Source organism: Triturus cristatus, chromosome 1_1 (genome assembly GCF_964204655.1).
Source record: "Triturus cristatus chromosome 1_1, aTriCri1.1, whole genome shotgun sequence".
Lineage (NCBI taxonomy): Eukaryota > Metazoa > Chordata > Amphibia > Caudata > Salamandridae > Triturus > Triturus cristatus.
This window is the reverse complement of record NC_140579.1, coordinates 1,268,388,216-1,268,412,097: the sequence shown is the minus strand read 5'-3', so window position 1 is coordinate 1,268,412,097 and position 23,882 is coordinate 1,268,388,216.

The following is a 23,882-nucleotide window of genomic DNA, read 5'->3' as shown; positions in this document are numbered from 1 at the left end:
AAAGCCAGGGTGTTCTGCATCACAGGAGGGTGTGGCCACAGAAACCAGGGCTGGAAGTAGGTGTGCCCTGGATAGCCTGCAACATGGCACATGGGCACCATCAAAAGTGCCCTGACTGCCTAACCTTTGGGCAGGATGAGGGTCCTGAAACTAAAATCAGAGTGATAACGAAGTCAAAAAACAGTAGGCAGGAAGGAGTGCGGGGGGCTGAGCCCCAAAGCCCAAATGAATGAACCGCCATGCGTGAAAGCAGACGTCGTGTTTCAGACTCTGCATTTCTTTTATTAATAGTGCGCGGCTTAGGGGCTGATCGTGGGCCTTTGAGATAGTATTCATCTAAATCGCAGCGCCCGTGTGCTCTGCAATTAACATGAATACTATCTCAAAGGCCCACATTCAGCCGCAGCCGCACACTATTAATAAAAGGAATGCAGCAAATCTGAAGCATGACATGTGCTTCATAGCTGCCAAGGTTTCAGATTGGCATGTGTGAGATACAAGGTTTCCCATCTAAACTGAATAAAAATAATACCTTAGTGAATGTTAATTGAAATCATTCACATTGTCAATGATTAACTTGAAAACAAACTCTTGTTGCCCTAGAGAGGCTTTGGCTAGCATCTGTTTGTGAATATCAGGATTATGATGTAGTGGAGTTTTGACTATAGCACATGCCATCTCTACCATACTAGTACGTCCCCACACAAATGTAAGAAAATTGTGCAAATAATTTCAAGACCTCTTCTTTTGGAACACTGTCACTTGACTCCATACTGGACTGGATATGTAGCGCCCTTGAAGGAGGGTTCCAGGCACAGCTACACAAATTTCCTGACATAGGCATTTTTTTGACCAATTTGTCGAGCTTCTACATTTTTGCAGTGAGTATCTCAATAGTCACTTCAGTCAACTTCCAGGAAAGAACGCACAAACTCAGCAGTCAATATCAACGAGTCCATGGTAAAAGAGCTTACATGCCCTTCACAACTGACCACATACAAGACCACCTTTCTGGCCTTCACACTTCTCACCAAACATCTATCATGTTCAGTAGCATATTTCTCAATCTACAACTAGCCTGGTATCATGGAGGCCTTCCAGAAGGCAGTCTCATATCGCACCTTTATACATGATTAAGCCTAAATGTACGAAACTAAATGGAGAGCCAATACTAACCGCAGGAACAACACAGAGTGCCAAGAAGGTGATCTACAAAAAAATATAAACTATTACTGAAAACATGTCAACAATAATTCAGGGAACTTTTAGCAGCTCTAAAATACACCTCTGTGGACATAATAATTTGCCCTACTTAGACACATTGGACCCGATTCACAGAACTAACTTAAGGCAAAATCCTAAACTTACTACTTTTGGTATTCACATAAGGCATTTAGTAGTAGTAAAGTTAGGATTTTGTCCCAAGTCTGTCCTAAGTCTGTCTTAAGTCAAACTTAAGACACAATCCTAACTTTACTACTACTAAATGCCTTCTGTGAATACCAAAAGTAGAAGGACAGACTTAGGACAGACGACTTAGGACAGACTTAGGACAGAATCCTAACTTTACTACTACTAAATGCCTTCTGTGAATACCAAAAGTAGTACGTTTAGGATTTTGTCTTAAGTTAGGTGTGTGAATCGGGCCCTATGTGGCCAAGTGCTCGAGTTGAGGATCTTTAGTAAAATCTTACTATGGTACCAGCATTGGAGTCACGTATTTTTCTAAACCAAAAGTGTACTTGCTTGTGTAACCAATTCATGTCATGGCGTGTGTATCTAATTTGAAAACCTGCGTTAAGACTCTGCATGTGGCGCTGCATGTGTGGAAATGCACCATCTTTTCACTTTTTTAAGCAAAACTTTGGAGTGATATTTGGCGCTGCATCCACACGCGCAGTCTGGTTCCTGGCGCACATAGCCTTGGTTGCAGCGCACAGAGCCCTTACACTGCAGCACACAGAGGAAAAACATTGCACATATATATGCATACATATATATGTGTCTGTACATGCACACATATGTGTATGTATGTGTATATATATATATATATATATATATATAAATATATATATATAATCTACTGGCGGTCGCCAGTAGATAGTTATAGTTAGGACCTATTTTCCATAGGAAATCCGCAACATTCTATTTGGAATAACGTTAGTGCCGGTTGATGAATCCTCGCGAAATTTTCCAAACTTTTGGCCAGCTCCGCTCCGACCCTGAAAGTTTTGCGGTGATCCGTCAAGCGGGGGCCGAGAAAAAAGGGGGGTCCCAAAACGCGTTTTCCCCATGCAATTTCCCATAGGATCTGTTGTCGCAGCTACTGCCCGAACCGCTGAACGGAATGACACCAAATTTGGCAAAGAGGTAGTCCTCAGTTCGGACTCGTGCCTTTTGCATATATGGTGTGAATCTGTTCAGTAGTTCCTGAGAAAATTAGGGTAAAAAAGTTAGTGATATCTATGGCCGCAGAGGATCCGCGGACCGTACCCACACCATAAGCGCACCCTCCCCGAACCGAGCGCGCACCCTCCCGATCGCACGCTGAATGCTAATTGGCTGTCGAGTGTCTCTCTACATTCAAAACCAGGAACTGTTGTTGGCCATTTTGTGCCTCGGTAGAAGCGAGGCTGATTAAGTAAGGGGAATAAGTGTGTAAAACATATAAAGGGGGCAGAGTGGAAAACTTTGACCCTCTAGAGGTGCTAGGGGGGTTCCAGAAGGACCCCCTGGGGCCCCCTTTTTTTTTTTTTAAACGGCAAAATGCGCGCACGGTGCGCGCATCCGATCGCGTTTGGTGCACGGATCCTCTCGCGTTGGGTGCGCGGATCCAAAAACATCGAAAAAATATATATAAAATAAAGTTTTGCACATATCGTTAAAAAAATATTTTGAAAAATATAAAAAAATATGTTTGAAAAACCCATTACGTTCAAATAATATTTTTTAATTTTTAAAAGTATTAATTGAAAAAATAAGTTTAAAAAATGGTGATAAAGTATTTTTAAAAAAATGTAATTAATGAAATGACACACTGAATTTGAAAAATATAGAAATCATTAAACATGATATCTTCAGAGATGTTATAGATAGGAATTAGCATTTAAAAAACCTTTGAAATTCACTGAAAAAACCATAGGTTTCATGCAGGTTATAGTTAGGAATTGGCATTTAAAAAACCTTTGAAATTCACTGAAAAAACCATAGGTTTCATGCACGTTATAGTTAGGAATTGGCATTTAAAAAACCTTTGAAATTCACTGAAAAAACCAAATGTTTCAGGGGCGTTATAGTTAGGAATTGGCATTTAAAAAACCTTAGAAATTCACTGAAAAAACCATAGGTTTCAGGGGTGTTATAGTTAGTTGGACATTTCCCTCGTACAAAACCCTAGAAATTCCCCTGTTATAGTTAGTTCAGCTAACTATAACTCGCGCCCCCGCAATGCACTGCTGATGACGTCACATATTACATCACATTACATGGTCAGTGAAATCACTGATGACATCTCAAATGACATCACTGATGACATCACTGATGACGTCATCCATGTGATAAATTAGTGCATCTTCTCACACCCTAATATAACCTTTGATACACCGTCTAAAAATTTCAGATGGCCATTTTGACATCCATAGATACTCCAATACCAATAACTACTCAGCCACTCATTGACTCTTAGGTCTACAAACATCTCCACTCACTCACCTGTACAGTCACTCATACTTACAGTCACTCTGTGCATTTATACACCTATGTAGACACTCACACTCCGCCAATCATCCATTGAGGTACTGACACATCTAGTCAGTCATGCAAATAATTAATCACAGTAAAATTTACTCACCTATACAGTTAAAAACACTCAAGTTCACTTACTCATAAAAATACTAACAAATTCTGTGTCATCCTGCAGAAAAACAAACAGCACATGACACAGATATCCTTGCACTATGGCGCATACAGCCACTCCCAAAATCACACACTCTCACATATAGATAGTTATATACTCTTACACACATATGCACTGCGTTTCACATATGTAGTTAGTGACACATGTATAACTGATATATACATTCAATCACTAACACACCCATACATACACTCACCCAACCATACAGTCCATCACAGATGCACTTTTAAAACCATGCACCCACTGAATTACCCACTCACACATCTAGTCACAGAGTCACACACACCCTACCCACACAAACACTCAGGCACCCATACAGATACTCAGACAACCAATCACTAACCCATATAGACACTCATATAGCTATTCACAAAACCATGCAGCCACTTATACACCAACACACAGACACATAAAGACATTAACACAGTTTAGTCACTAGTCTGCAGTAAGATACATTTAATGACTCACTTATAGTCAGTTACGCACCTAGAAAATCATCCATTCACACACTTGTACACCCACTTATTTTTCAACAGGCCTTTCCCTTTATATATTGAGAAAATTCGATTTTCGATCGTGATCGAATCGACCCGCCATTTTGTGCTCCGCCGCCATTTTGTGTTGCCCTTACTCAGGCAGCACGGCGAACAAAGTCTATTCTGCTTTTTCTGCAGCTTGGTGTCGAAATAAGCCTTCTGCCTCTATTTACAAAGCTGGTGTTAGGACTGACCGAGTACACTAATCCCTGTCTGGTTTTCCTAATCCCCGTCTCAACTATCTGTTGGTTCACACTATTCTCTTCTGACTTTATCTTATCGTCTGGCCTTCGCTGTCCTCTGCTAGCATTCTCTCGTTTCACAACTGTCCTCCAACACACATAAACGTATCTCGCCACCTGCAAGTTAGTTGCAGATCTGTTAATGAATTAGTTCGAGGGAGGGGTAACAAACCCAGTCGGAGGAGAGGTTTCTTCGAGTCATCTGAAACTTTGTTTTCAAACCTTTTTCTATTGGTTCTGTTCTGTTTTCCAACTTTTCTTATTGGCTCTTTCTTATATGTTCTGGGTGTGTATTTGGTTAATGTATATTTCACATATGTGCTATATAAGATTGTGCGCCACGGAGTGAAGTGGCAGTCTCCTGAGAACCTACCTTGTGTACTTCTGGGATAACTGTACTAGCTGCAGCTAATAAATCCGATCTTCTAACGCCTAACAGAGTGTCCCGTGTCTCTGTGTAGCTGAGCAGGAGAACCCCGGAGATTAAGGCGTACCCTGCGCCGCCAGGCCCAAAAGGTTCTGGTTCTTCAACTGGCGCCCAACGTCGGGCGGCTTCAGTGATACCGGTTCTGCCTGAAGGTTGTGAGGAACCCCGCAAGAAAATTCTGGAGGATTCGCGAGCCACGTCAAGCGACCCCTGTATGTCGAAAGTGATCCGAAGGTCTTTTTCAGCGTGGTTACTCCTTCCAGACGGCTACTGACGACTGCTGCCCTGACTGCCGCCCTGCCTTGGCCCATCCTTTGGTGATGTATGGTAAGGCGAGACGATAGACGGGCCTCTGTTGGCGTGAGAAGACATCCTTAGTTAAGTATTTGGTGGGTCGCTCCCACAATTTTGTTCCTTAGTTTCCTTTGTTCCTTTGGTCCTTAGATTCGACTATTGCAATAGCCGAAGCCGAGGGGTAAGTGAATTTGTGCTGCGTAAACTAAGTTTTACCCCCTTGAAGTTTGTGAACAGTCCGGTGAAATCACGAGATGCCTGGTCTGACTAAGTTTGGAAAACTTTGTTGCTTTGGTTGTAATAGGGACTCCCGGCTTGAGGACTCTTGTCCGATTCCTTCAGTTGGAACTCCCACATACGAGCTCTATTCAAAACATGGTATTGCCCCATTGACTTTAACGAGGCATGGACCCGATACACAAAGAAAGATGGTGTTCTGAAATGGCCAGAAAATGGTAGCTTTGAGCCTGATGTGTTAGATAATTTAGAAGCAGTTTTATTCAAAACAAAAGCCCGGCCGGCAATGTTTGACTCTTTCCGCCTTTGGCGTAAGGAAGCCAAACAGAAAGAATTTAAGCAAACAAAACGAGATAGGAAAGCACAGGGTATGACAATTATACAGGCTGCTCAACGATTTAAAGATGATGAAATTGATAATGCGACGGAAATCTGAGAGACAGCATCGTATGGCGATAGATAAATGCTATCCGGTGTTGCCTGTTTCCCCTTCCGATAACAAGAAAGACTTAGAAGAAGATCCCCTAATGTCTCATTTATTGAGATTGCCTCCGCCCTATGCTCAAGGTGCCAATGCACCTCAGTTATTACAGCCTGTCCAGCCACCAGCAGTACCTCCGCCTGTTCCGGCTCTTCCGCATTTGCCTCCTCCAGTATTACCACCTCTACCAGTTTTATCATTAACTTCGCCCTCATCTCCTGATCTTCGATCTCCTTTGCCTTCTGCACCTCCTGCAATTATCGGTTCTCCTTCTGTTAGTTCGCCTAATACCTTGTCTCCTATCCTCATGTCCAATTCTCCGTCTATGCGTAAGCGACTCACGGACACTGTCACTGGTATTCTATCTCCTTTCTTTGAAGCTTTAGGTTTAAATCTTTTTTATTGAAAGAACATCTACAATGGCATCAGCACTTAGCGCCTACAACCCAGCGGGCCGGCTGATTACTGCACAAGGATATCAGCATGGCAACGCACCGTCGAAGTCAAAGCAGACAGTTCATACTTTAACACATCATGCCGCCTACAACCCATCCGGGCCGGCCGCGTCTCAAACGGGGGGGAATGGGAAAAGCTATCCATTTGCTGCTGATGCTAACAGACTACCCCTGAGGTGCGAAACATTGGAGGAAGAAAGGTGGCAGACCCCGGTAACCAAGGCCCGGTACTGGTCAGGAAGCTCTTCAAAGCACTATTCCATGAAGACAGCAGCCCGCTATTACACTCAGATATAAAAGCCAAATACCCCCCCAAAATCACCCCTCCGAAACCCCAACTGCCGAACCCCCCCTCCCCAACCCTCCCCTCGTCCAGTGCGTATTTTCAATCGTTCCCGCCCCTCCCCGTCGCCCCCCCAGGCCTCCCCGCCCGAGCTTATTCAGGGAGCCGAGTCCTCCAGCGTGGTGAGCCGCAGGAGTCGAAGATATCTCGGGCAGGTCAGTTCTCCGAATTCTGTGACCAATAAGGACTGGAACGGCTGCCACAGGTCGGTGAACTGCTCCGCATCTCCCGCCACCGTAAGTGACATTTTCTCCATTCCCAGCACATGCCACAGTCTATGTAGCCAGCCCGTAATTGTAGGGAGCGTAGCGGAGCGCCAGTATACCAGGATGTTCTGCATCGCTGATCCCAGTGCGATAGCTATCTGCCGGCCCCTGCGGGATTTCAAGGGATACATCAGACTATTCGGGAGACCTAATAGTATATATGCTGGGAGGCGTGGCAGTTCAGTATCAAAATGGGAGTCAATTTCGTCTATCACCTCTTTCCAGTAGGAGTCGAGGAGGGGACAGTCCCAGAGAACATGGGTCAGCGTGCCCACCCGCCCACATCCCCTCCAACAGGTGGCTTCTTTACTGTGGTCCATGTTGTGTACACGTTTTGGGGTATAATACCAGTATGTGGAGACTTTGGTGAGGGTTTCAGTGAGGCCCATGTGATATGCCGAGTGTCTGGCTCTATATGCTACTTGTTCCCACTCTTTATGACTCAGGGACCTGCCCAATTCCCTCTCCCAACGTTCCCTCCCTGGATTATAGAAGTGTGAGGATGGTGGTTGGAGAAACTGATAAAGGTCAGTTATGATCTTTGCATCGGACTTGCGAGACAGGAGCCAGCGTTCATAAGGGAGGAATCTCCTATCTGCCGTCTCTCGCACCTGAGGGTGCATCGCCCAGTGGCGGACTTGCAGGTAACGCAACCTCTCGGTTTCCGGGAGCGTGTATTCTTGTCAGAAATGTGTGAAGGGAATGACCTCGTCCGAGTCGTACATATGGCACAAGGCCCTACACCCCGCCGCACGCCAGTGATCAAAGGCCCCTCTCTCCAGTCCCGGGGCAAAGTCAGGGTTATCCACCAGGGGCGTTAGAGGCGAAGGGAAGGTCGTCAGACCATGTGTGGCATTGGTGGTGTCCCATACCCGTAGAGGAATCCGCGATGCCTTTTCTATAAGATGAGTAATCCTCTTAGTATTGTCCACCGTCTGCCGTCCGGGGACAAAGCCCGCCTGATCCGGGTCTAGAAGTCCCGGCGTATTCTGCGCGATCCATATCCAGGGCGGTCAGGGATTTTCTCGCTTCCCTGAGCTGCCGCCAGATCCGGGGAGCTCCCTTCCTACAATGCATTTGCTCAAGTTCACGGACCCGCTGGGTAAGTTCCTCCCGCTTCTGCCGCCGTTCTTTATTGTCCGTTGAGGAGATAGCAATAAATTCCCCCTGGAGTACCGCTTTCAGAGCAGCCCATTGGGTCGCCCGGGATGTTTCCGAGTCGTCATTGTGGGACAGATAGTCCCGAATCGTGTTCGTTACACGTGCAACCACCGCTCGTCTGTGCAGTAATGTGTCCCGCAGACGCCAGATCCGAGGGGGGCAGGACAGCGGCGGCAAGCAAAGCGTAGCAGTCACTGGAGCGTGATCCGACAGTGAGACCACCCCCACCTCCGCCGCAGTGGCCAGGGTGCACACCGGCCCGGTAACTAGAAGGTGGTCTAGCCTTGCATAAGTTTTGTGTGCGTGGGAATAATAAGAATATTCCCGAGCCGTAGGGTGCAAGCGACGCCAAAGGTCATGGAGATCCATGTTTATCAACTGTGCCTTGCACCCGGCCGAGAACTCTCCGGCCTGCGGGGAGCGTTGTGCGGATCTGTCGAGAGTGGAGTCGAAGACCATATTGAAATCACCTCCGAGTATGATGTGCCGGTCCTGCGTGGCCGTAACATCCCCCAGTGCGGAGCGGAGAAAGCGCCCCTGCTGGTCGTTCGGGCTGTAAAGGGATCCCACCGTAAAGGGAAGACCCCCCACTCTAAACCGGTAGACCAATAGCCTTCCCTTCTGTTCCGCTTGTTTGTGCAGGACCTCTCCTCTAAAATGCCTGGCTACTAGGATCGCCACCCCTGCTGTCTTGGTGCTGCAGGATGAGAAGAATTGTGTCGGGAATTTGTGGGAGCGTAGTCTAGGGCAATCCCGGGCTAAGAGATGAGTCTCCTGTAGAAGACAGATGTCTGCGTGGGTGCTTTCTAACAGGGACAGCACAGCGCGCCGTTTAACCGGGTTATTGAGGCCCCTGACATTAAGCGTCACTATCTTAAGAGCTGTGGGTGGCATACGGAAGGGCCGTAGGGGTAGCGCAGGTCATCTGTAGATCCAGAGTCTGTCATGAGAGCCGCTGCTGTGGCCGGAACCCCGATTACGCACTGGACGACTCCCCCCTCCCTCCCCAGTTCCCCCCCCACACCCCCACCCCTCCCCAAGGCCACCCTCTCTCCCCCCTCCCAACAACCCCCATAGAACCCCCCAACCACCAACCACCCCGCCTTCCGGCAACATGTCAACAACCCTGGATCCCCCCTCTCCTTCCCTCCCCTCCCCTCCCCAGCCCCAGTCCCCGGCACCCCAGAGTCCTAATCAAGTCCCCAAAGGAACCAGTCTGTGGTAGATTACTCAAGTGGACGTCCAGCCACCATCCCCTCCCCACGACCCCCCACCCCCCAAACCTGCATTATGAAGATGGCTATGGTGATCTCCCCCCGGCGTGTTCTTACGCCGTCAGTGCTGTGTCGCCGAGGGCGGTATCCCTGGCCACTCCGAGCCCCGCGCTTGCCATGCTGGCCTTGATGGTGGGCGAATCCGGCCTCGGGGAGCGTTTGTGGGATCTGTAGGAGAGTAGGGTCTGCAATCCTATGATCACCCAGATTTTTTTGCTTTTTGCTTCATTGGTTTACGACTTTCCCTGGCTGTGGGCCTGCTAATCAGACCCACAGCCTAGCTGTTCTCTCTCGAAATTAACACACATGTACATTAGGTGCATCCACTAATTGGAACTGGGCCGCCTTATCAGTCCCTGTATCAGCATACCGCAGGTATCCAGGGCATCGGTGTACCCAGGGCCTACCAGGGGCTGCAGCATGTATTATGCCACCCCTGGATGGCCGCCCAAATCTGACCCAACTGGCTGCACGACAGCTGGGGCAAGGTGGTGTAATCACCCGTTGCTGTAGGTGTAGTATTCCTATACCTAACCCTAAAATGGACACATGGATTCCTATCAGTCACTCCTATGGCAGGCCTTATCAATCCTGAAGGCAGAGTGCGGGGAATCATGTGGGATGGTGCTCTGGCGCGAGCTGAGCCCGTCGACGGCTTGCGGAACCAAGTCCTAATAGCCGTTCCATGGTGACGCGTGCCAACTACCTTAAAATGCATTATAATCCTCGCGGTTACTTGCTAACTCTGGCATCGCATCACCCACACATGTCGAGTAAGGTGTCATACGAATTGGAATACGAACCCCTCGCCAATTCTGGCGACGGGATTAGCATTCCCCCCTTTTAGAGGGGCACGACATGGAAGTAACCTTGAACCCCGGTTAAAGTTGACTCAAGCCTCAGCATCACAAAATGGATGCTGCCACCAGATACGAGTCTGACCTCCTGCTGCTGGGAGACCTTCCAGCGATTGGAGCTTGGACAAAGGGTTTCCTGTCGAGGGCGGTGTTGGCACCATCCCAGACAGGGTTTGTGTATCCCAGGTAGGCAGGGCTGAAAGGAAGGTGATTGCAAGTGGCACCCCGGTGCTCACTGTGCATAGCCCGACTCAAACCAGTTTCGGGGGCAACCCTGCCCCTGAGCTGGGGCGAAGCCGGACAAAGGATAGGGGTGTAACCACCCCCCTCCTGGCCCCACCCCTAGGTAGGACCTAGTCACGGGCCAGCCCCTTTTCCTAGAATAAAGGTAGGAGCGAGTCCCCTTCCCAAATTGGATAATTCTGAATCTTGAACTACTTTCCACGAAAGGAACTCTTGACTATTTCTGAAGACTCTCCCTTGTGGCTAAGGAGTAGCCACCCTGCACCAGCAGGCACCACCTAAGCGCTTGCGGTTTGCTGTACGTCTCTCCCACGGATCAAGACTGCCCAGCTCGACGAGACCCGGGTTCCCTGCCATCTCTGACCTCTACCTACATCGTCAGCCCAGCTGAGATTCGTAGGTGTGACGAGACCTGCGGGACCGGCCATCTTCAGAACCTGCACGACGCTTATCTAGCACGCCCACCGAGGGACCCTCGAGTGAGTGCACCTAGGGTTTGAGAAGCCCTAACCCTGAGCGGCTCCAGCACCGAAGTCTGCCTCCCCAGCATCCACGAGATCTGCGTGGGGGCCCTTCTGCTCCTTGCTGCTCACCGCGTTGTCTGACCACTCGCCGACCGGCTTGTGGCCCTCTTCACGACGCACCACGACAGTCTTTCATCACTGGTCTGGTTGCTCCAGACTGGCTCTTGCTCCCCTTCAACAGAGGAGTACCTCGGACCCTCCTGGTCCACTCCAGACGCCATCTTGACTCCACCGTGTGGGTTTGCCACTGCCAAGACCTGCTGCCCCACTCCTGGGCCCAGCATCATCGACAGCAGACACCTTCGTGGGACAGCTCGCCCTCCATCCTGGTCGCCGCCGCGCCTCCTGGTCCGAGGAACAGCCGAGTCCGACGTCATCCACTCACCTGGTCGAGGTGACTTCATCCGGTACCTTCCTGGTACCCACACGATCGCTGGCTAGCGGTTGAGAACTGAGTCCCCTCTGCTTTCAGGTTTCCTTCATCACCGATCCAGGCTTGGATCTCGCTGAACATCGACACTGGTCGCCTGCCAGCAACTTCTTCTTTCAGGCTCCTGAGACTACAACAAGGACTCCCGACATCTTGCTGAACCCCACGCAGCCGCAGCCTCTGGGCTAGGTAACTCGAGCATCTCGGTGCTCCATCGTAGGTTCACTCTACAAGTGTCCAGTTCCTTTTTCGTTTAGTCCCACTGATCGGATTCCTCCGGAATCAGTAACTTTAAACTTTCTAACCTCTCCCATTCCACTTGCAGTGTAAATGGTTTCGTGCCCTTCGGGCATTTGTGTAAATTGTGCAACCAGAAGTATTTTCCTAAGAGTTTTGTATTGTGCTTAGCTCCCTGACTCATAAAGAGCCAGGGTAGTCTTGTTATAAATAAATATCCTTTATTTTCATAACAACTTGTGTGGTGTCCTTTCACTTGGCGTTCAAGGGGTATATGTGATGGTAAACAGCTGGCTTAACACGCCCTCTAGAGTTTAGCCTGAAGACTGCTCTTGTCCATGCTACTAGGATAGCTGGTCTATAAGGTTGACTTACAACCAATCATCAATAAGGGTCGTTTGGAATGATACACAGTGATCACTAGAATAGTGAGCACTACATATCAGGCCAACTTCTCACATTGGTGAGCAGCGGTTGGGATTTGAGCTTGCTGTTGTTTTACCACACACGTATCCTAAGAACATCAAGTTGAAAGATCACATAAGTACCCAGGTACATATAACTTAACTTAGAATACTCTGAGTTCTACTGAACCAGCTGTTGTAGTGTAACAGGGCTAGCACACCCTGACTACAACTCTTAGCAAGGGATCAGTAGGTAAACACATAGTGTAGGTAGGTGCATCACTTACACCTCACTAGAAAGCATGTCGGTCCACGGAGAGTCTGCAGAGACTCCCTTAGTGGTCATTGACCCTCTACAGGTCATGTCATGATATGCAGCTCTTAGCTTCACGGAGATGAGACAGCTGTGTGCCTCCAGGAAGCTAAACCAGGGTTCTAACCCTACCATCACATTTCTGATAGGTCTCTTAGAGACTTACGATGCTAGGAGGTCCTCTAACACAGGCCCCCCTAATGCTGATGGGAACATGCCTCCCTTAGAGGGAACCCTTGGTGACCCTGACCTCGACCTCCATGGTGAGGAGGAAGAGGAAGAAGAGTTAGCAGGAGACGAGGCAGACGGAGGTCCCGTAGTAGTCAGTAGGCTCACAAGGACCAACTTAAGCAGGCATGAGAATGGAACTGGGGGAGCCCCGGGCCCACGCTCAAGCAGGCGTAACCTTGGGAACGGACGAGCTAGGTCTCTTGAGAGAGGCTCTAACAGATCTGTTCGAACACATGTTTCTCAGGCATCTTCTCAGAGAGGAATGACGTCCCCTCAGAGAAGGGAGCACGAAGCGAAGATGAGGGAAGTCAATCTGAGGATCGAGCGGGAAGAACTTGCCCTCGCCAAAGAAAGACTTGCCTTGGCCCGAGAGCAGAAATTGAGTGGGTTAGATCCCACTGGTGGCAGCATTCTCATTAGAGAGAAAGACAGGGGTATAGATACTAGACACCTGAGTAAAATAGTGCCCCCCTTTAAACAAGGGGACGACATCCACAAGTGGATAACTGCTTTGGAGAGGGCTTGCACTGTCCAGTGCGTCCCCCCAAGTCAGTGGGCAGCTATACTGTGGCTCTCCTTTGAAGGTAAAGGACGAGACAAGCTCCTCACTACGAGAGCTGAGGATGCTAACAACTACCAAGTCCTAAAGAATACACTGATTGATGGGTTCGACTTAACCACCGAGCAGTACCGGGTGCTGTTCAGGGACACCCAGAAAATTCAGTCTCAGGATTGGACTGACTTTGTCGATTGTGCCACTAAGGCTTTAGAAGGTTGGTTGCTGGGTAGCAAGGTTACTGATTACACAGGATTGTACAATCTTATCATGAGAGAACAGATTTTAAACAACTGTCAGAACCAATTGTTGCATCAGCACCTTGTCGACTCTGAGCTGACCTCTCCCCAAGAATTGGGAAAGAAGGCAGACAGATGGGTCAGAACAAGGGTCAAGCAGAACCAGACTCAGAACCAGGGTGGTCAGAAGAAAGCAGACCAAAAGGGTAGTAACAAGAACGAACAAAATGACCAGAAGTCTTCGACAGGCCCCCAACAAACCAAAGAGGGTGGGGGGTCAGGCTTCACAGCAGAAAAATAAGACTCCAGAAGGCCAGTCAAAAAGGTGGTGCCAATACTGTAAAAGTAAGACTCACTGGTTTAGTGAGTGCACCAAGAAAGGAGGGCAAACTCCTGCCACTGCAGCCCCTAAGGCACCTGCACCCCCTAGTACAGTCAGCAGTGGTAGTGCGCCTCCCAAGGCATTAGTTGGGTTAACCTTGGGAACTGAGGGGAGTGACGACTTAGTTGGCACGCTCACTCAGGCCGTCCTTGTCTGTACAGGGGATATGGATATGTCCCCTGATGCCAGTCCCAATACGTTGGGCAAATACAGGCAGACGCCTTTGATCAATGGAAAAGTGGCTCAGGCCTACAAGTACACTTGTGCCAGTGTCACCATGGTGACGCCTAACTTTGTGGACCCTGGACAGATAATGCTAGGTACCGATTACCTAGTGACCAATGCCAGCAATGTCACTACCAATCACAGTATGGCAGTTGTTGATTTCTCCTGGGGAGGGGTAAGTGGCCCGAAGAGAGTTGTGGTTAGTTCAGACCTCCCCGTAGAATGTCTGTTGGGCAATGATTTGGAAACGTCACAATGGTCAGAAGTGGAGCAGAGGACTCACATGGAAATGTTAGGCTTGCCAGCACATGTCCTTGCTGTGACCAGGTCACAGGCCAAAAGATGCCCCACTGAACAGGTGCTGGATCCTGGAAGAACGGACCAGACACCATCCAAGAAAAGGAGCAGTAAGGGTAAGGCCTCGCCTTCCCCCTTGCCCCAGGTCGTGAATCAAGTCTCTGAGGAGGCTGACCTTAAAGAACTAAGGGAAACTGAGCCAAAAGAGCTTGAACCTGGTCAGGTTGAGTTTCTGGGCTCAGGGGGACCCTCTAGGGAAGACCTGGGAAAAGCACAGTTAGACTGCCCCTCACTTGAACCCCTCAGACAGCAGGCTGCTGCTGAGGCTGCAGGGAACGCCACAGGTACCCACAAAGTGTACTGGGACGATGGACTCCTGTACTCCGAGGCAAGAGACCCCAAGCCTGGCGCGACCAGGAGGCTGGTCGTCCCCTTGTCTCTGAGAGGTTTCCTTCTTACCTTGGCCCACGAGATTCCCCTTGCAGGTCACTTAGGCCAGAATAAGACTTGGGACAGAATTGTTCCACACTTTCACTGGCCCCACATGTCCGAAGATACGAAGGAGTTTTGTCGCTCCTGTGTCACTTGCCAAGCCAGTGGTAAGTCAGGTGGCATGACAAAGGCCCCCCTCATACCACTGCCGGTGGTGGGGGTACCCTTTGAACGGGTGGGGATCGACATTGTCGGACCAATGGAACCCCAGACAGCATCAGGGCACAAGTTTATACTGGTGGTGGTGGACCACGCCACCAGGTATCCTGAAGCTATTCCCCTTAGGACCACTACAGCACCTGTTGTGGCACGAGCCCTAGTTGGAGTGTTCTCCAGAGTGGGCTTCCCTAAGGAGGTTGTCTCTGACAGAGGTGCAAACTTCATGTCGGGATATCTGACTGCTATGTGGAAGGAGTGTGGTGTCAACTACAAATTCACCACACCCTATCACCCACAATGCAATGGGCTTGTTGAGAGATTCAACAGGACCCTAAAAGGGATGATTCATGGACTACCTGAAAAGCTTCGGCGGAGATGGGATGTCCTGATACCCTGCCTCTTGTTCGCCTACAGAGAGGTCCCGCAGAAGGGGGTTGGCTACAGCCCTTTTGAGCTTCTGTTCGGACATCCTGTAAGGGGACCCCTTTGTTTGGTAAAGGAAGGATGGGAGAGACCTCTCAAAAAGCCGGCATCAAACATTGTGGACTATGTGCTCGGTCTCCGCTCGCGGATGGCTGAGTACATGGAAAAGGCATCTAAAAACCTTGAGGCGAGCCAAGAATTACAAAAAGCTTGGCACGACCAAAAGGCTGTCCTGACTATGTATCAGCCTGGACAGAAGGTGTGGGTGCTGGAGCCAGTGGCCCCAGCAACACTCAAAGACAAATGGTCTGGGCCCCACACAATCATTGAGCAAGAGGGAGAGGTCACCTACTTGGTAGACCTGGGAACTCCCCGGAGCCCCCACCGGGTGCTCCATGTAAACAGGCTCAAGGCATATGTCGACAGGGAGGGCATGGGCTTGCTCATGGCCACAGATGAGGGACAGGAGGAGGAGAGTGACCCTCTCCCGGACCTGCTCTCTCAGAACCCTGACGATGGGTCAGTAGATGGTGTTGTCTTTTGTGGCAGCCTCTCTGGACATCAACAACAGGATTGTAAACAGGTTCTTCAATCCTTTCGACATATGTTCTCTCTGACACCCAGTCAGACCAATTGGTGTACCCATGAGGTCGACACTGGGGACAGTCTGCCCGTAAAGAGTAAAATCTATCGACAGCCTGATCATGTCAGAGACTGCATCAAGACAGAGGTGCAGAAAATGTTGGAGCTGGGAGTCATTGAGCCCTCGGACAGCCCCTGGGCTAGTCCAGTAGTTCTCGTGCCAAAACCTCACACCCAGGGCGGTAAGAAAGAGATGAGGTTTTGCGTGGACTACAGAGGCCTCAATGCAGTCACTAAGACTGACGCCTACCCGATACCAAGAGCAGATGAACTTATAGACCGGTTGGCTTCGGCCAACTACTTAAGTACATTTGACCTGACAGCTGGGTATTGGCAAATCAGGTTAGCTGAGGAGGCCAAGCCCAAAACAGCATTTTCTACCCCGGGTGGGCATTATCAGTTCGTGGTAATGCCCTTTGGTTTGAAAAATGCACCTGCCACCTTCCAAAGGCTGGTGAATTGAGTTCTCACAGGGTTGGACGACTTCTGTGCGGCGTATCTGGACGATATCGCTGTCTTTAGCTCCACCTGGGAGGATCACCTGGTCCACCTGAGGAAAGTGTTAGAGGCCCTGCAAAAGGCAGGCCTCACTATCAAGGCCACTAAGTGCCAGATAGGGCAGACACAGGTTGTATACCTGGGCCACCTTGTAGGTGGAGGCCAGGTTCAGCCATTGGAGAGCAAAATACAGGCCATCCAGGACTGGGCTCCTCCAACCACCCAGACTCAGGTTCGAGCTTTCTTGGGCCTGACTGGTTATTACCGGAAATTTGTCAGAAATTATGGATCCATTGTGACCCCGCTAAACGATCTGACAAGTAAAAAGATGCCAAAAAAAGTTCAGTGGACAGCAAGCTGTCAAAAGGCATTCGATGACCTAAAGCAGGCCATGTGCACAGCGCCTATCCTAAAGAGTCCAGACTACTCCAAAACATTCATTGTCCAAACAGACGCTTCGGAGTTGGGTGTGGGAGCTGTTCTATCTCAGCTGAATTTTGATGGTCATGACCAGCCCATAGCTTTTATTAGCAGGAGGCTGACCCCCAGAGAGAAGAATTGGTCAGCTATTGAGAGGGAGGCCTTTGCTGTGGTTTGGGCCCTGAAGAAGTTGAGGCCATACTTGTTTGGCACTCACTTCAAGATTCAGACCGACCATAAGCCCCTCTTGTGGCTAAATCAAATGAAGGGTGAAAACCCCAAACTACTTAGGTGGTCCATTTCCCTACAGGGGATGGACTTCACAGTGGAGCATAGACCTGGCACTGATCATGGCAATGCAGATGGGCTCTCCAGGTATTTCCACTTAGAGCAAGAAGACTCACCTGGTCAAGGTTAGCTTATTGTCCCAAAGTTTGGGGGGGGGTCATGTAGGAGAGTAGGGTCTGCAATCCTATGATCACCCAGATTTTTTTGCTTTTTGCTTCATTGGTTTACAACTTTCCCTGGCTGTGGGCCTGCCAATCAGACCCACAGCCTAGCTGTTCTCTCTCGAGATTAACACACATGTACATTAGGTGCATCCACTAATTGGAACTGGGCCGCCTTATCAGTCCCTGTATCAGCATACCACAGGTATCCAGGGCATCGGTGTACTCAGGGCCTACCAGGGGCTGCAGCATGTATTATGCCACCCCTGGATGGCCGCCCAAATCTGACACAACTGGCTGCACGACAGCTGGGGCAAGGTGGTGTAATCACCCGTTGCTGTAGGTGTAGTATTCCTATACCTAACCCTAAAATGGACACATGGATTCCTATCAGTCACTCCTATGGCAGGCCTTATCAATCCTGAAGGCAGAGTGCGGGGAATCATGTGGGATGGTGCTCTGGCGCGAGCTGAGCCCGTCGACGGCCTGCGGAACCAAGTCCTAATAGCCGTTCCATGGTGACGCGTGCCAACTACCTTAAAATGCATTATAATCCTCGCGGTTACTTGCTAACTCTGGCATCGCATCACCCACACATGTCGAGTAAGGTGTCATACGAATTGGAATACGAACCCCTCGCCAATTCTGGCGACGGGGTTAGCATTCCCCCCTTTTAGAGGGGCACGACATGGAAGTAACCTTGAACCCCGGTTAAAGTTGACTCAAGCCTCAGCATCACAAAATGGATGCTGCCACCAGACACAAGTCTGACCTCCTGCTGCTGGGAGACCTTCCAGCGAGGGGAACTTGGACAAAGGGTTTCCTGTCGAGGGCGGTGTTAGCACCATCCCAGACAGGGTTTGTGTATCCCAGGTAGGCAGGGCTGAAAGGAAGGTGATTGCAAGTGGCACCCCGGTGCTCACTGTGCATAGCCCGGCTCAAACCAGTTTCAGGGGCAACCCTGCCCCTGAGCTGGGGCGAAGCCGGACAAAGGATAGGGGTGTAACCACCCCCCTCCTGGCCCCACCCCTAGGTAGGACCTAGTCACGGGCCAGCCCCTTTTCCTAGAATAAAGGTAGGAGCGAGTCCCCTTCCCAAATTGGATAATTCTGAATCTTGAACTACTTTCCACGAAAGAAACTCTTGACTATTTCTGAAGACTCTCCCTTGTGGCTAAGGAGTAGCCACCCTGCACCAGCAGGCACCACCTAAGCGCTTGCGGTTTGCTGTACGTCTCTCCCATGGATCAAGACTGCCCAGCTCGACGAGACCCGGGTTCCCTGCCATCTCTGACCTCTACCTACATCGTCAGCCCAGCTGAGATTCGTAGGTGTGACGAGACCTGCGGGACCGGCCATCTTCAGAACCTGCACGACGCTTATCTAGCACGCCCACCGAGGGACCCTCGAGTGAGTGCACCTAGGGTTTGAGAAGCCCTAACCCTGAGCGGCTCCAGCACCGAAGTCTGCCTCCCCAGCATCCACGAGATCTGCGTGGGGACCCTTCTGCTCCTTGCTGCTCACCGCGTTGTCTGACCACTCGCCGACCGGCTTGTGGCCCTCTTCACGACGCACCACGACAGTCTTTCATCACTGGTCTGGTTGCTCCAGACTGGCTCTTGCTCCCCTTCAACAGAGGAGTACCTCGGACCCTCCTGGTCCACTCCAGACGCCATCTTGACTCCACCGCGTGGGTTTGCCACTGCCAAGACCTGCTGCCCCACTCCTGGGCCCAGCATCATCGACAGCAGACACCTTCGTGGGACAGCTCGCCCTCCATCCTGGTCGCCGCCGCGCCTCCTGGTCCGAGGAACAGCCGAGTCCGACGTCATCCACTCACCTGGTCGAGGTGACTTCATCCGGTACCTTCCTGGTACCCACACGATCACTGGCTAGCGGTTGAGAACTGAGTCCCCTCTGCTTTCAGGTTTCCTTCATCACCGATCCAGGCTTGGATCTCGCTGAACATCGACACTGGTCGCCTGCCAGCAACTTCTTCTTTCAGGCTCCTGAGACTACAACGAGGACTCCCGACATCTTGCTGAACCCCACGCAGCCGCAGCCTCTGGGCTAGGTAACTCGAGCATCTCGGTGCTCCATCGTAGGTTCACTCTACAAGTGTCCAGTTCCTTTTTCGTTTAGTCCCACTGATCGGATTCATCCGGAATCAGTAACTTTAAACTTTCTAACCTCTCCCATTCCACTTGCAGTGTAAATGGTTTCGTGCCCTTCGGGCATTTGTGTAAATTGTGCAACCAGAAGTATTTTCCTAAGAGTTTTGTATTGTGCTTAGCTCCCTGACTCATAAAGAGCCAGGGTAGTCTTGTTATAAATAAATATCCTTTATTTTCATAACAACTTGTGTGGTGTCCTTTCACTTGGCGTTCAAGGGGTATATGTGATGGTAAACAGCTGGCTTAACACGCCCTCTAGAGTTTAGCCTGAAGACTGCTCTTGTCCACGCTACTAGGATAGCTGGTCTATAAGGTTGACTTACAACCAATCATCAATAAGGGTCGTTTGGAATGATACACAGTGATCACTAGAATAGTGAGCACTACATATCAGGCCAACTTCTCACAGGATCGTCGCCTGGACACCCGCTGCCAGCCGTCCCTCGTAGATCGCCTCCTCCGCAGCGTAGTTGCATCATCCTCCATCGCTGTGATAACCAGGACCCCGCATGTCTCTTGCAGGGAGCGTAGTTGGTGCATAGTTCCATTCCACCGGAATATAAGTCGAAAAGGATGCCCCCAGGCATAGGGTGTCTCATGCTCCCGCAGAAAGTCAGTAGAGGTCCTGATAGAGCGTGACCGGGTGTCCTCGAAAGGTCAAAGGCTGCTTCTTCCGGCTTCAGCTAGGATGCGTTCCTTGAGTGGAAAGTCGGGGAGAAAGGCCAGAATATCCGGGGGAGGCGCCGCTGCCCGTCGCTGCGGCCCCACCCTATGTGCCCTGTCGATCCGGATGGGAAAGTCTTCTGATTCCCCCAAGACTTCCCAGAACAGGCCTCGTAGGTAGCCCGCAGTGTCTGTCCCCTCTTCTGTGGGCGGAATTCCCCGGACCCAAATGTTGTTCCGCCGGGACCGGTTTTTGAGGTCTTCGTTATGCGCCTGGAGATCTATCTGCTGGTCCCTGAGGCGTATCACCTCCTGCTGTAATTGTTCGAATTCGTCGTCTCTCCGCTGGCCTGTACCTTCTACGGTGGCCACCCGCTCTCCCAGGCCATCTACCTCTCGTCGTATCTCCCGCACTTCACTGGCCACCTCCTTTTTCAATGTTTGGAAGTCATCCCCGAGGGAACCAAAGAGGGACTCCATGAAGGAACTGGTGACCGGGGGCTCCTCCCCGCCGGCCTCCCGCGAGCCCCCGGAGGAGCATGGTGAGGGCTGTCCCTTGTCCACTCTCGGTTGGTGCCTGCCAAGGAGTTCGGGGAGAGTGCTTTCCCCCTTTTTGCCCCCTTTGTGGCCTGCCATTGGTATGGGGAAGTGAGGCAGGCCGCGCCGCCGGTGTTGCCCGCACTCCGTGAGACCTTCCCTTCACGTCTGCCGCTCTCCAGCTACGTGGGCAGCGTCCACCTCCCCGTGTCCTTCGGCGGTTCCCACCGCAGGTCCCCGGCCGCTCCGTGTGCCAGCGACAGGTCCCTCTCGAGGGCTCAAGGCTCCCTGACCCACTGCCGCTCTTCCACTGTTGCTGCGAGACCCCTCAGGCCGCCCCCAGCCTCGCACGGCCGGCCCTGGGGCCTCACGTCCGAGCCCGGGCCCAGCGGCCAGGATACGCACTGGTCTCAGTCCCAGCCACGTGCACTAGGCCCCTCTCCTGCTCGAGCCCAGGGTCTTCATCCAAGCCGCCACTCTTCCTCCAGTGCCAGTCGGTCAGGGAGTCAACCGCCAGGGGGGGGGGGGGTTTCCCCACTCTGCTACTAACAAGTGTCTATGGGGTCGCTTCTCTCAAGTGCGCCCTCTCCGGTATCAAGCAGCGGGTCACCAAGACCCGGTCGTCCGTGCGTGGGGCCCCGGCGGGTTCCACCCCCACTGCTCCCTCGCCTCACCGTTGCTCCGCACCAATGCTCCGGGCCAAGCCCCCGCTGCCGCAGCTGCTGTCTCCTCGCTTCCTGGTCGTCTCCGTTCCCTAAGGGCTTGAGGAGCGCCCGGTACCGCGGTTCCCCTGATCCACCATCACCCCTTCTACCTCCAAGAGGGCCTCCATGCTCGTGGGGATGACCGTCTGTCGCCTCGTCCTCCTCCCGGGGCCCGCCGAGTTCCCCTCCGTGTGCCGCTCACCCGCCAGTGCTCCGTCTCTCACCAGCGACGCCGGGCCTCCTCCGGGTCCCAGCCCACCTCTCGGGCGGCCGCGCCTCCAGCCACGCGCAGGGGAGTGTTATGTGCACCCGGGCTTGATGCCGCCCCCGGCTGCTACAGGACGGTCCTGCACCTCGCGGTGCCCTCGGCAGCCCTCCTCCGATCTTCGCCGCCGCGCTGCACGGCCTGTACTGCCGTGCCCGGGGCCTCAATTAGGCAATGATCCCGGCTGCGCCGAGCAGCCCCGGCCCACAGCCCCGCCTCCGCTCCGCTCTGCCCTTCGTCCGTTCTGCTGGGCTCCGTAGGCGCCTCTCGAGGGCTTCAGGCTCCCGAAGACCGCCACTGGCACTCCGCCGCTCCCTCTGCAAATTCCCCGCAGATCAGGGGGAGATTCTGCTGAAAGATGCGGTCTAGGGGCCTAGGGTCCCGGGAGCTCGCAGAGAAGGCGACCGCTCACCGCTCCATCTTGGCCACGCCCCCCTTCTTTGAAGCTTTAAATGTGTCTCCGGCTTTTTCTCGAAGACAATCTCATAGTCAGTTCCCAGATTCGGAAGAACGAGAGGTTGGAATCTCTCGCACGAAAATGGATCAAAAAGGGTCCCCAATACAGTGTGCTCGATATTATGCCTACCTTCTCACAATGGAATGCACCCACGCAAAGATATGTTTTCGATGTAATGTGTGATACTCTCATTAAAGAATGGGAGGATGTGAATTTGAATTCGGTTCCACAGGGTCTGTTAGATGTTCAGGCTGACTTCGATAAAGGACTTATTGTGGGTTCCAAAGTTGAAAACGCTGTAAGGACACTTATTTCCTTTAGAAACTTATTGTCCTCTCAGACTTTCCTTGATTCTGATCCTTCGGTTAGACTGACACTGAAAAATTATCGCATGAGAGAGGTTCCTCCAGTATGGAAGGGAGAGGTTGCAGCAGTAGGTGCTAATCCAGTTATTCCCGCTCATTTTCAACGTATATGGGTACATGTCCCCTGGAAGAGATCTGAAGTTTTGGCCCTTAAACAGACTCTACCGGATCCTCGTAAAAACCCTGCGGGTTATTATAAAGAATTATCACAGACAGTTGACGCTTGCATCATGAATCTAGCTGATATCGATGTGTTGATGGGAAATGTAGTCCCACAGACATTATGGGCTAGGATTCGTAAGGAGAATCACGCACAGGAATTAGGTGCTGATTGGGATACTATAACTGCCGCAGATAGAGACCAAGTGGGTGGTGCGAAGCCTGACGCTTTGATTTCAGAACTCCTTGGTAGGATTATTACATTAATGAAAACAATGATGCCTGCATTGAGAGTTAATTGGGATAAATTAGCGGCATGCAAACAAAAGAAAGATGAAAGTGTCTCTGATTTCTTTACTCGTTTCGAGGAGACATTTATTGATCACAGTGGTCAAGATATGGCTACAGAGGGTGGACAGCGATTATTTGTGGACAAATTTGTATTTAATTTGCTTCCCGAGCTGTCACACAAATTGAAAGATTCTGAAAGTTCATGGGCTGTTTCTTCCTCTGCCCAGATATTGGCTACTGCACAATATTATGAAAACAGAGATAAAGAAAAAGAAAAGCAAGAGAAAAAGACGAAAGAATTAAAAACAAAGGTTCTCTTGCAACAAGCTTATCCTCCTCGCTATGCTCAGCCTCAGTTTCAACAGCCCTCGCAGTTTCAGAGCTTGTATCAAAAACCTGAGTCATACATTTCGCGACCTTTGTTAGGACCTAATCAATGTGCCTATTGTAGAGAAGGTCATTTTAAGAATAGTTGCCCGGTTTTATTGCAGCGCAGTGGAGCATTATCTGCTCCACAAGGTCGTGCTGGCCTCCAGTCAGCAAGTAGCGGTAGAGGTCAAGGTGTGTTGACTCCAGAACAGCGTGCCCTTCCTCCTCCCAATTCCATGAATTACT